The sequence below is a fragment of the Theropithecus gelada genome, chromosome 5 (assembly GCF_003255815.1).
Source record: "Theropithecus gelada isolate Dixy chromosome 5, Tgel_1.0, whole genome shotgun sequence".
Taxonomy (NCBI): Eukaryota; Metazoa; Chordata; class Mammalia; order Primates; family Cercopithecidae; genus Theropithecus; species Theropithecus gelada.
In genome coordinates, this window is record NC_037672.1 from 110,344,494 (window position 1) to 110,356,891 (window position 12,398).

General features: G+C 39.3%; 1 protein-coding gene and 1 pseudogene across 21 annotated transcripts in view; both read left to right on the forward strand.

The window, feature by feature from the left end:
- LOC112625171 overlaps nt 1-3,755 on the forward strand; it is a 9,055-nt pseudogene extending 5,300 nt beyond the window's left edge.
- ANK2 (ankyrin 2) overlaps nt 1-12,398 on the forward strand; it is a 706,278-nt gene that overhangs the window by 134,882 nt on the left and 558,998 nt on the right. The gene's annotated exons all lie outside the window — the stretch shown is intronic.

The window sequence follows — 12,398 nt, forward strand, 5'->3', positions numbered from 1 at the left end:
AAAAAAAAAAAAAAAAAAAAAAAAAAAAAAAAAAAAAAGCAAAGTTCAGTAAAGTAAATAGCTGCTGTACTAATTGTACAATTGTAAATTTCACTCTTTGAGGTCTTGGGTGCCTTTAACCAATTCCATTTAGGCAGAAAGCACAAGCAAATATCTCTTGTAAACAAAGCAACAAATTTAAGTTAATGCTAATGCGTTCACAGCCAGAGCCAAAAGTTTTTCAGGGTTATTATAACACACTGGGCTCTCAGCCCATCCATCTAAATGTCCAAAGTAGACTAAAGTTATGGATCAGCCCATTGTATATACCATCCCACATGAGAGCCAGATGCTACTGTTTACTGTGCTAGTGACTTAGCCAGATTCAATGTGAAATCTGAGATTACTGTTTGGGGTCCCTGGAAGTTATAGATGGATTTTTTCTGATCATGGATTTAGGCTTCTATACTTCAATCTGTTTTGATTAATGCCGATTTTTTTTTAAGGACAATTTTTTAAACCTAATTTATACCCTAAACTTTAGATGGAGAGTTTCCTTATAAAAATTGGGTTCATTTATTGTCTTTGGACCTTGGATGTGTTGTAGGTCTTCAGCATCTATCTATCTATCTATCTATCTATCTATCTATCTATCTATCTATCGATCGGGAGACAGGGTCTTGTTCTGTCACCCAGGCTGGAGGGCAGTGGTGTGATCATAACTTACTGCAGTCTTGCTCTTGGCCTGAAGCGATTTTCCTGCCTCAGCCCTCTGGGTAACTAAGATGACAAGACTACAGGAGAGTGACAGGACTACAACCATGACAAGTTAATTTTTTAAGTTTTATTTTTGTGTAGACAGGGTATTGTTCTGTTGTCCAGACTGGTCTTGAACTCCTGGCTTCAAGCAATCCTCCTGCCTTAGCTTCCCAAAGTGCTGGGATTACAGGTGTGAGCCACTGTACCCTGCCTTTAGCATATTTTTATTCTTTGTTTTGAGGATGGAAAAGAAGCCATGGAATTCTATTGCACAGCAACCACACTAGAAAATGTAATTATAATGCAGATTTTAAGATGATTTGGTAAAAAACAAGTTCTGTGTATATTGAGAAAAAGACTATCCACTGTCTTAAGAAAATGTGGCACATATACACCATGGAATACTATGCAGCCATAAAAAAGGATGAGTTCATGTCCTTTGTAGCAACATGGATGAAGATGGAAACCATCATTCTGAGCAAACTATCACAAGGACAGAAAACCAAATACCACATGTTCTCACTCATAGGTGGGAATTGAACAATGAGAACACTTGGACACAGGGTGGGGAACATCATACACTGGACCTGTCATGGGGTCGGGGGAGGGAGGAGATATACCTAATGTAAATAACAAGTTAACGGGTGCAGCACACTAACACGGCACATGTATACATATGTAACAAACCTGCCTGTTGTGCACATGTACCCTAGAACTTAAAGTATAATTTAAAAAATAACAAATAATAAATTAAAAAAAAAGAAAAAAGAAAAAGACTATCCAGTGTCCTCAGTTGGAAAGAACATTTCATCATTCAAGACCCAGTATTATCAGATTTTGTTGACATAGTTAGATCCCTTATCCCTTAACCCTATCCGATTTGGTTTATGTCCTTTTCATCCAATTAAACGGTTTTTTGAGGAAGTATCACAAGTAATGATAATACTATCAATAATACTACCAATACTACAACAGCAACTGTTGTAGGGAAGGAAAGATTTCTTTTCCTCATCCATTGCTAAGTTCATGGCTGAGGCACCTATAACAAAAGACAGATTAACCAGAGAAAATCATACACCAAATTCATTTAATTAATATGTTTACATGACATAAAAGCCTTCAGAAATGAAGACCCAAAGAAACAGGTACATTTGTACATTTTTGTGCTTAGGGTTGATGAAGAGTAGACAGTTGTGGAAAAGTATGATTGGACAAAGGAGGTGTGATCTAATGGTAATAAACTGGGGGACTTAGCTAGACCTGTGTGTTCAGATTTGTCTCTGTGTCCCTGTGCCTTTGGAGATAAGAACATTCCTTTCCTCCAGATATACGGTGGGCACCTCTCCATGAGAGCCTTAATGACTTATTTCACAGGAAGTTCAAAGAATTGTTTTTTGGCTTACTTCAGGGGAGAAAGGCAAGAGAAAGTCAGCGAGTAACTTTTCTGCTTCTACTGCTTCCTCAAATGCCAAAGTGCCGTATTTTGGGGTAGCACATCCTGAACCCCATCACTGCTAAATGCTGAGCACTTTCCATACGCAAGATCCTGCACTAATACTTCACTTATTTATGGACGTTTCATAGATGGTATGATGAACTTGCCCCAAATGTGTGACTTGTCATTTGAGAATCCAGTCTGTCTAGACTTTGTAAGTCTAAGGCCTATCTCATAACCTGTTGTTACTGTTTGGACTATAAATTTCTACAGAGTTGTGTAGTCTGTTTTGCTTCAGACTTCAAAACCACTTGTGACATCTGTACCAAACACAGTGACAATGGTCTCATTGCAACCTGAAAAGCCAGTTGTCCCTGGAACAGCAGTAACACTGTCCCTTCCAGCAGTAACTTCTGAAGAATCTTCAGGTGCAGCTATTTTGTCTTCCATCTGTGAAACCTGTTGTTACTTCTGCTGGGACCGCATCTGACAAGCCTGTTATTGGCACTCCAATTCAAATCAAACTTGCCCAGTTGGGCCCTGTCCTTTCACAACCAGCTGGGATTCCATAGGCAGTTAAAGTCAAGCAACTAGTAGTTCAGCAGCCTTCAGGAGGCAATGAAAAACAGGTGACCACACTTTCACATTCCTCAGCATTGACCATTCAGAAATCTGGATAGAAGACGATGCCAGTGAACACTGTAATACCTACCAGTCAGTTTCTTCCAGCTTCCATTCTAAAGCAAATTACTCTGCCAGGAAATAAAATTCTGTCGCTTCAAGCATCTCCTACTCAAAAAAATAAAAGAGAATGGAACAACATACTTCAGGGATGAAGATGACATCAATGATGTGACTTCTATGTCAGGGGTCAAACTTAATGAAGAAAATGCCTGTATCTTAGCAATAAACTCTGAATTGGTTGGCACACTTATTTGGTCATGTAAAGATGAACCATTTCTTTTTATTGGAGCTCTACAAAAGATAATTTTAGACATTGGTAAAAAGCATGACATTACAGAACTTAACTCTGATGCTGTGAACTTGATCTCCCATGCAACACAGGAACAATTATGAGGCCTTCTAGAAAAACTGACTGCAATTGCTCAGCCTCGGATGACTACTTACAAGGCAAGTGAAAATTACATCCTGTGTAGTGATACCAGGTCACACACACCTCAAATTTCTTGAAAAGCTGGATCAATTGGAGAAGCAGAGAAAGGATTTAGAAGAAACAGAAATGTTACTTAGGGCAGCCAAGAGTCGTTCTAATGAAGAAGATCCAGAACAGCTGAGATTAAAGCAGAACGCCAATGAGTTATAGCATTTGGAACTTGAACAGATGCAGCATAGAGATGCTAATCTCACAGCTCTTGCAGCTATTGGACCAAGGAAGAAGAGACCACTAGAACTTGGAAGTGAGGGCTTAAAAAACAACCTTCTTGCTTCTGGGACATCCAGCCTAACAAGTCACCAAACTGTTGCTTTGTCCAAGAATCTGCCTCAGGGACTGGATATTTTGTATGGACAGGAGCAGGAGATGAAGTATTCTCCAGTTCTATACCTGGCCCTTCTGAAGTGACCACTCCACTCTTCATCCAGATCCTTGCTATTTACTGCCAAGGAAGACACAAAGAGCATTGTTGCACTGTCCTCAAATTTCAGTTTCTGGAAAATAATCACCAATATGAAAGAGCAAATGAATGGAAAAACATTTCATGCTCATGGATAGGAAGAATCAATATTGTTAAAATGGCCATACTGCCCAAATCAATTTACGGATTCAACACTATTCCTATTTAAGTGCCAACACTATTTTTTACAGAACTAGAAAAAGCTATTCTAAAATTCATATGGAATAACAAAAGAGCCAGAATAAACAAAGCAATCCTAAGCAAAAAGAACAAAGCTGGGGGCATTACCCTGCTCATCTTCAAACTATACCACAGGCTACAGTAACCAAAACAGCATAGTATTGGTACAAAGACAGACATAGAGGCTAACAGAACAGGTTAGAGAACACAGAAATAAAGTCGCAAACCTACAACCATCTGATCTTCAACAAAGCCTACAAAAATAAGCATTGGGGAAAGGATTCCCTATTCAATAAACACTGCTGGGATAACTGGCTAGTCATATGCAGAAGACTGAAACACGACCCCTTTCTTTCACCATATACAAAAATCAACTCAAGATGAATTAAGGACTTTTTTTTTTTTTTTTTTTTGAGACAGAGTCTTGCTCTGTCACCCAGGCTGGAGTGCAGTGGCATAATCTCGGCTCACTGCAAGCTCCGCCTCCCGGGTTCAAGCAGTTCTCTTCTTCGGCCTCCCGAGTAGCTGGGATTACAAGCGCCCACCACCACGCCTGGCTAATTTTTGTATTTTTAGTAGAGAGGGGGTTTCACCACCTTGGCCAGGCTGGTCTTGAACTCCTGACCTCGTGATCCACCTGCCTTGGCCTCCCAAAGTGCTGGGATTATAAGAATGAGTCACCGTGCCCGGCCGAATTAAGGACTTAAATATAAAATCTGAAACTATAAAAACCCTAGCAGAACACAGAAAGTACAATTCTAGACACAGGCTCTGGCAAAGATGTCATGACAAAGATTCCAAAAACAATTGCAATAAACCAAAAATTGACAAATGGGACCTAATTAAAGTAAATGACGTTTGCACAGCAAAGGAAACTATTAACAGAGTAAACAGACAACCTCCAGAATGGAGGTTTGCAAACTATGTATCCAGCAAAGGTCTATGTATCCAGCAAAGGTCGAATACCTGGAATCTATAAGGCACTTAAAGCAAAAAACAAACAACCCTATCAAAAAATGGGCAAAGGAGGCTGGGTGTGGTGGTTCACACCTGTAATTCCAGCTCTTTGGGAGGCAGAGGCGGATGGATCACTTGAGGCCAGGAGTTCAAGAACAGGCTGGCCAGTATGGTGAAACCCCATCTCTGCTAAAAGCAAAACAAAAATTAGCTGGGCGTGGTGACGCTTGCCTGTAATCCCAGGTATTTGTGGGGCTGAGGCACAAGAATCGCTTGAACTCAGGAGGCAGAGGTTTCAGTGAGCTGAGATCATGCCACTGCATTCTAGCCTGGGTGACAGAGTGGGACTCTGTCTCAAAAATATAAATAAATACATAAATAAATAAATACAGTGCAGTTTAAATCCAATGTTTGTTTGTTGGATTTATGTCTAGAGAATCTGTCCAATGCTGAGAGTAGAGTGTTTAAGTCCTGAACTATTACTGTATTAGAGTCTATTTCTCCCTTTATATCTGGGTGTTTCGGTGTTGGGTACACATACATTTACAATTATATTTATTATATCCTCAGGCCTGGTGCAGTGGCTCATGCCTATAATCCCAGCACTTTGGGAGGCCAAGGTAGAAGGATTGCTTTGAGACCAGGAGTTAGACTAGCCTGGGCAACATAGTATAAGCCCATCTCTCCAAAAAAAAAAAAAAAAAAAAAAAAAAAGAAAAAGAAGGGGCAAAGGACATGGAGAGACACTTCTCAAAAGATGACACACAGGTGGCCAACAGGCATATGAAAAAAAATTCTCAAAACTAATCATTAGAGATGTGTAAATCAAAACCACAATGAAATATCATCTCACACCAGTTAGAAGGGCTACTATGAAAAAGTCAAGGCTGGGTGTGGTGGCTCACACCTGTAATCCCAGCACTTTGGGAGGCCAAAGCAGATAGATCACAAGGTCAGGAGATTGAGACCATCCTGGCTAACACGGTGAAACCCCATCTCTACTAAAAATACAGAAACAAAATTAGCTGGGCGTGGTGGTGGGCGCCCCTAGTTCCAGCTACTCGGAAGGCTGAGGCGGGAGAATGGCGTGAACCCAGGAGGTGGAGCTTGCAGTGAGCAGAGATCGTGCCACCGCACTCCAGCCTGGGCCACAGAGTGAGACTTGGTCTCAAAAAAAAAAAAAAAGTAAAAAATAATAGATGCTGGTGAGGTTGCGGAGAAAAGTGAACACTTATACACACTGCTGGTGGGAATGTAAACTAGGTCAGCCACTATGGAAAGCAGTTTGAAGATTTCTCAAAGAACTTAAAAGAGAGCTACCCTTTGACACAGCATCTCATCACTGAGTATATAACCAAAGAAACATAAATTGTTCTACCATCAAGTCATATGCAAACATATGTTCATTGCAGCGCTGTTCACAATAGCAAAGACATGGAATCAACCTGAAAACCTATCAACAGTGGACTGGGTAAATAAAATGTGGTACATACACAACATGGAATACTACACAGTCATTAAAACGAATGAGATCATGTTCTTTGCAGCAATATAGATGGAGCTGGAGGCCATTATCCTAAGCAAATTAACACAGTAACAGGAAACCAAATACCAGATGTTCTCATTTGTAGGTGGAAGCTAAACGTGGAGTACAAATACACATGGACACAAAGAAGGGAACAGTAGACACTGGGGTCTACTTAAAGGTGGAGTGTGGGAGGAGAGTGAAGATTGATACTTTTCGGTTACTATGGTTATTACCTGGGTAACAAAATAATCTATACACCAAACCCCTGTAACATGCAATTTTTTTTTTTTTTGAGACAGTCTCATTATGTCACCCAGGCTGGAGCACAGTGCCACAATCTCAGGCCACTGCAACCTCTGCTTCCCGTGTTCAAGCAATTCTCCTGTCTCAGCCTCTTGAGTAGCTAGGACTACAGGTGTGAGCCACCAACACCTGGCTAATTTTTGTATTTTTAGTAGAGACGGGGTTTCGCCATGTTGACCAGGCTGGTTTCTAAATCCTGGCCTCAAGTGATCCTCCTGCCTTGGCCTCCCAAAGTGCTGTGATTACAGGCATGAGCCACAGCACCTGGCCTATAAGACGCAATTTACTTACATACCAAACCTGCACATATACCCCTAAAACTAAAATAAAAGTTGGAAGAAAAAAAATAGATTTTGCATCATTTTACAGTCACAAAATTATTTTATTTTGCCCTGGAAAGACTATTGTTTCTTCATATTGTATACTCTGTGCTTACTAAAACTTTGTTGATATGGATAAAAGCAGAGTCATTGAAACTGCAAAGTTGTTTGTAGAGTAGTACTGCAGAATTTTAAATACCTCATCCTGATATTGTATGATATTCAATTTCAGAATAAACTAAGTCCTGTAAGAACATTTGGCCCAGATGTTACTAAAAATAATTGTTGCTCTAAAATTTCACACAGAGAATAACATTCCATGGTCTTCTACTGTTATGCGCTATTGCTTCATTTTTCCATTTGGGATTGAAAAGGAGAAATTTAGAAAAATATTTTAAAATGATATATATTCTTGCTTTATAACCTCCAATATTCTGCTTCAGTTAAATCTAAATTGTTGTAAAGAGACAACTGTATACTTGTGTTTAACCACTCATCTGTTTAAAGTATTTAGAATTTAAGTTGGAAAGAGACAAGTCCGCCTAAAGACAGATAGCAGGTAGTGTATGTACTATATGTTAGGACATGGAGCTAGGATAGGTTGGAAGGACAGAAAGTGATCTGTAGCAGCTGGATGGGAAGACTAGCTTCATTTGGACATGGGACAGTGTGAAAGGTGGTCTTACTTTCAGTTTGAACCACAAGAGAAACAGAAAGAGGCTTGGTTGTTCTGATAGTGAAGGAAATTCCTTAGAAGTTTTACTGAAGAAAGCCTTGGAATACAGAATTATAAAAAGTTTTAAACAGAATAAGCCAAACATGAGGTAGTGGGTAAGGGGAGGAAATAATACGCTGAAATGCCAATCTTTAGACCACAGTAGCTCTAAAATCTAGAGCATTAGAATATTGGATTGGACAGACAGCTGGCTGGAGATGTCTGATTTTGGAACTGTCAGGGCAATTTTTGCAAGATAAATCTGATAGGTCAAAATTAGAGTAGTTTAAGCAGTGAATACTCTCATTTACACTTAATGATTAGTTTTGATGATATACGATGTGCCTAGGTGGCTGTATATTTTTTCCTTTAATTTATGAATGATTTATGTTTTAAAATACTTAATAGACTGTCCCAAATTCGAAAGGTACAAAAGGCTAAATAAGTCTTTCTTTATCCCTGGTGCTCCAGTTCTCCTCCTGAGAGACAACTGCTGTTTTTAATTCCATGTGTGTCTTCCAAGTATATTGTATAACTATATATATACATAGATATAACTTTTAAAACACAAATTGTAACATACTATATATACTATTCTGTGCCTTTTTTTCATTCAACATGTCTAGAAGATTATTCTCTGTCAGTATATACAAAGTTGCCTTACACTTTAAAGAAATGTTTCATTATGAAAAAGTTCAGACATACACAAAACTAGAACGTATAATGGATCCCCAGGTATCCATTACCCAGTTCAACACATATATCAATATTTTGACATTCTTACTATGTATTAGATGATATTAAAAATTATTAACTTTGTCAGGTGAGATAGTGGCTTGGTGGTTATATTTAAAAAATGTTCTTAGAGAAGCATCTGGAAATATTTATGACTGAAATGATATGTTCTCTGACGTTTGAGATTTACTTTAAAATACACCAGAAGAAAAAAGTATGTGTGGAAGGAATAGCTTGAACCAAGATTGGCAAAATGTTGAAGTTAAGTGCATGCAGATTCATTATATCATTTTCTCCTCTATTGTGTATGTTAGAAAATTTCTATAATAAGAAATACATTTGCCAATCTGGTTCCATCTATAGCTCTCCCCTTTTTTGGAAGTATTTTAAAATGAATCCTAGATATTATGTAATTTCACCCATAAATACTTCTGTATGTATTTCTAATATTATAAGGACTTAAAAAAACACTACAAAGCCATTATCACATCTCAGAAAATTAACAGTAATCTTAGTATAATCCAATATCCAGTAAATTTTCCAATTGCTCTGATTTCCTCCAAAATGTCTTTGCCGTTGCATTATTTAAGAGTCAAATTAGGTTCACATATGGCGTGTCTTAGGTCTTTCTTGATCTTTAGTAATCAGACATTATAAAAAATTAGATTTTTAAAAAACAGACACTTATTTCATTGAGAAACTGGCTTATCTGTTCTGTAGAAGGCCCCACCTTGCGGATTGTTTTTTGTTTTTTGTTTTTTTTGAGATGGAGTCTTGCTCAGTCACCAGGCTAGAGTGCAGTGGTGTTATTATCTCTGCTCACTACAACCTCTGCCTCCTGGGTTCAAGTGATTCTCCTGCCTCAGCCTCCTGAACTACAGGTGCACACCACCACGCCCAGCTAATTTTTGTATTTTTTTTTTTTAGTAGAGATGGGGTTTCACCATGTTGACCAGGATGGTCTTGATCTCTTGACCTTGTGATCCACCTGCCTCAGCCTCCCAAAGTGCTGGGATTACAGGCGTGAGCCACCACGCCCAGCTCACCTTCTGGATTTGACTGGTTGTTTCCTTCAGGTGTGGTTCAACTTGTTCCTCTATCCCTTATATTTGAGTCTTGATTAGATTCACTTTCAGTATATTGCCAAGACTCCTTCATAGGGGGTGCTTGTTCTGCTCTTCCTGCTGTATCATCTCAGGAGGCCCACCAGTCTCATGTTTCACTTTGAGTGGTACTAAGATTTAGGAGAGGATTTGGGTGGTGTCAGCCTCATCTGCCATCAACATTTCACTTGATGTTTTTGGCATGCAATGATTATTAATGACTGAGTCCATTATTTCATTAGGGATTACAAAACAATTTTAATTTTTATTTTATTTTAGTTTTTTTTTTGAGATGGAGTAGCACTCTCTTTCCCAGTCTGGCAATCTCGGTTCACTGCAAGCTCCGCCTCCTGGATTCATGCCATTCTCCTGACTCAGCCTCCCGAGTAGCTGGGACTACAGGTGCCCGCCACCACGCCTGGCTAATTTTTTGTATTTTTAGTAGAGACGGGGTTTCACTGTGTTGGCCAGGATGGTCTCGATCTCCTGACCTCGTGATCCACCCACCTCAGCCTCTCAAAGTGCTGGGATTACAGGCGTGAGCCACTGCGCCCGGCCACGATTTTTAAATTCTTGCATTCTGTTTATACTTATTACTTGGAATTGTTCTGCAAAGAAGTTTCCTTCATAACTATTTGATAAAGCAAAGTATACAGTTGGCTTATTCTTTTTAATAACCACATAGCACTTTATTGTACTATAATTTAATTGGTCATCTATTATTTAAAGTATTTACTCTTTTTGGTTTGTTTACATTTTTTCCAACTGTATTTTCTCATATACTTATGCATTTACAATGAATAGTAAACTATATAATTTTATAGTTACATTTTAATGGAAAAATAATTATCAGACTTTTTCTCTCTGTGTGTATGAATTTAGTATAAATATAAGAGGCCAAACCTGTATTTTAACCCTTGGTTGGTTACTTATTTATCACATGATGATGGGGAAATTATCCTTTCTTTTTTCTTTCCTTCAATTTATTCTTTGAAAGCCTCATTTTCTTAATTAATATACTGAGAATAATAACCAATTTCCAGAGTGTTTTAAGGATTAAATTAAAAAACTATCAAAATGCTTGGTAAAGTTCTTAGCATAGAGTAAGTGCTCATTAAAATGAACTTTCTGCTAAAATTTGAGGGATATGTGGAATAGCACATGCAAATTCTATTGGATAGGGCTTAGCAAATAGATGTTCAATAAATAGTGCCACTTTTCTCCATTTCTTAATTTTTCCCCAATCTGAGTAGTAGTGAAGATTACTTTTTTTCCCTAGGCTGTTTTCAGGAGTAATAAATAAATAAACCTTAGGTGCCCTGAGTTTTTTGCTGTGAAAGATCATTCTTCTGTTGGCCTTTATGGAGACTTATCTGGAATTGCTGGGTCACGGCTTTCTATCTGGGAGGCTGATATGGTTTGGCTTTGTGTCCCCACCCAAATCTCATCTCAAATTATAATCCCCACATGTTGAAGGAGGGACCAAATGGGAGGTAATTGGATCATGGGGGCAGTTTCCCCCATGCTGTTCTCATAATAGTGAGTGAGTTCTCATGAGAGCTGATGGTTTTAAAGTGTGACACTTCCTTGCTCTCTCCCTCCTGCCACCGTGTGAAGAAAGTGCCTTGCTTCCCCTTCTGCCATGATTGTAAGTTTCCTGAGGCTTCCCCAGCCATTCAGAACATCTTTTATTTATAAATTACCCAGTCTCAGGTAATCTTTATAGCAGTGTGAGAAAGGACTAATAAAGAGAATTGGTACCAAGGTAGTGGGGCACTGCTATAATGATAACCTGAAAATGTGGATGTAACTTTGGAACTGGGTAACAGACAGAGTTTGAAAGAGTTTGGAGGGCTCAGAAGAAGACACGAAGATGAAGGAAAGTTTGGAACTTCCTAGAGACTTGTTGAATGGTTTTGACCAAAATGCTGATAGTGATATGGACAATGAAGTCCAGGCTGAGGTGGTCTCATATGGAGATAAGGAACTTACTGGGAACTGGAGTAAGGGTCACTCTTGCCATGCTTTAGCAAAGAGACTGGCGGCGTTTTGCCCCTGCACTAAAGATGTGTGAAACTTTGAACTTGAGAGAGATGATTTAGGGTATCTGGCAGAAGAAATTTCTAAGCAGCAAAGCATTCAAGAGGTGACCTGGTTTTTCCTGAAAGTGCACAATGATATGTGCTCACAAAGAGATGACTTGAAATTGGAACTTATGTTTAAAAGGGAAACAGAGCATAAAAGTTTGGAAAATTTGTTGCCTGACCATATGGTAGAAAAGAAAAACCCATTTTCTGGGGAGAAATTCAAGCCAGATGCATAAATTTGCATAAGTAACGAGGAGCCAAATGTTAATCACCAAGAAAATAGGGAAAATGTCTCCAAGGCATGTCAGAGACCTTCAAAGCAGCACCTCCCATCACAGGTGCAGAGGCCTAGGAGGATAAAATGGTTTCAGGGGCCAGGTCCAAGGCTGCTCTGCTCTGTGCAGCCTTGGGACAGGGCACCCTGCATCCCAGCAGCTCCAGTTCCAGCTGTGGCTAAAAGGGGGCCCATGTACAGCTCAATCTGTTGCTTCAGAGGGTGTAAGACCCAAACCTTGGCAACTTCCATGTGGTGTTGGGCCTGTGGGTACATAGAGGCAAGAGTTGAGGTATGGGAACCTCTGCCTCGATTTCAGAGAATGTATGGAAATGCCTGGATGTCCACACAAAAGTCTGCTGCAGCTGCAGTGGTGGAGCCCTTATGGA